The sequence below is a fragment of the Myotis brandtii genome, unplaced genomic scaffold, assembly GCF_000412655.1.
Source record: "Myotis brandtii unplaced genomic scaffold, ASM41265v1 scaffold35111, whole genome shotgun sequence".
In the NCBI taxonomy this organism is placed as follows: Eukaryota; Metazoa; Chordata; class Mammalia; order Chiroptera; family Vespertilionidae; genus Myotis; species Myotis brandtii.
The window spans coordinates 2,513-4,025 of record NW_005363509.1 but is presented as its reverse complement, the minus strand read 5'-3'; positions in this window follow the sequence as shown (position 1 = coordinate 4,025).

Sequence of the window (1,513 nt, the reverse complement as noted above, 5' to 3'; positions counted from 1 at the left end):
GGCAGATGGTGGGCCAGGGACCCTGGAAGCTAGACCAGTGTCAGTCCTGGTCTCAGAGACTCTTGGGGTTCGGTAGAGGGAGTAGGACCCCATCTAGGCAAATGGTGGGCCAGGGACCTGCCAGAGTCAAGGTGAGGACCCTGAGGGAGGACAGAGGGACCCTGGAAACCAAACCAGAGTCATGCTTGGATCCCATTGGAGGATGACCACACACAGCCTGCGCTGACTTGCACAACCGGGTCGGTACCAGGACCAATGCTTGAGAATGGCAGAGGGTGGGCCCAGGGCCCTCCACAGTCCATCTGGCAGGCCTCATGGAGGATGATCCTAGGGGGCATTTTCTCATTGGTGCATCTGGGTCTGACAGTCTGGGGCTTGGGTATAAAGAGCAGGACCTCACATCAGCAGAGGGTGGGGCCAGCACCTGCCAGAGTCAAGGGAGGATCCTAAGGGAGAACTGAGGGAACCTTGGATCCCACCACAGTGGGAACCCCACAGAAGCCCGCACCTGCTCTCAGCCCTGGGATTTCTGGAATCGCTTTCCCATGGCTTCTCCCGCTCCCTTTGCTCTCAGGAATATGAAAGAGGTGGGGCCTTACACAAAGGGTGAGGCATATGGACAGCAGAGCCAGGACACTCGGGCACTGCAAGTGGCCAAGCTATTGACCATGCGGGAGGAAAGAGGGGGAATTGTCCTCCAGAACATATGTGGGCCTCACGGACATTCACCCCACTTCCACTTTCAGCTCTGACACACCAGGCAGGGCTGTCCAACTGAGAGCACCCTGATGTGGCTGGGGGGTGGGCCTCAGGTAGGTGAGAGACCTGGACTGAGGGGAACACATGCGGGTCAGCAAAGGAGGAGGGGGAGGTGGCCCGGGCCCTGACCTCTTTGCAGGTGAGGAATCTGAGGAAAGACAGAAGGAACCCCAATGCTCCTCCCCTGCTCCCGAGTCTTGCTGTCTCCTTTCAAGGTTCAGCCGAGGACTGAGCGAACCCCTCACATCACAACAGGGGGAATCCCAGCCTTACTTTGCCACTTCTGTCAGCCACGAGAGAAAGTGGAACATGGTGGCTAGCCGCGCTATCCATCACGTCCTCCACCAGTGACTCAGGAAGGTGAGCTTTTCAGTCTGGAGGTAAGTGGCCTCAGGTCAGCACAGGAAGTTATCCAAGACCCTGTCAGATGTCACAGTTAGGACTGAGGGGCTCCCCGTCCCAGGACAGATAGACCCCACAGAGTTTGGCCATGTCATACTGTATCCCGTGGGAGGTTCTGGGCAGGTGTGGTCAGTTGCGGGGCCCCCTCACTTTCTTCTGTTCAGTTTCAGGGTATGTAGCCTTGTTCTGGAGTTTTTGGGGCCCCCTCACTTTCTTCTGTTCAGTTTCAGGGTATGTAGCCTTGTTCTGAGAGTTTTGCCTCAGGTCCAGCAAGGGGAGGTACCAGGCCCTGCCAGGGGGAAGGAGGGGACGCTGAGGGAGGACGCAGGAGGCCATCCATCCCAGAACAGTG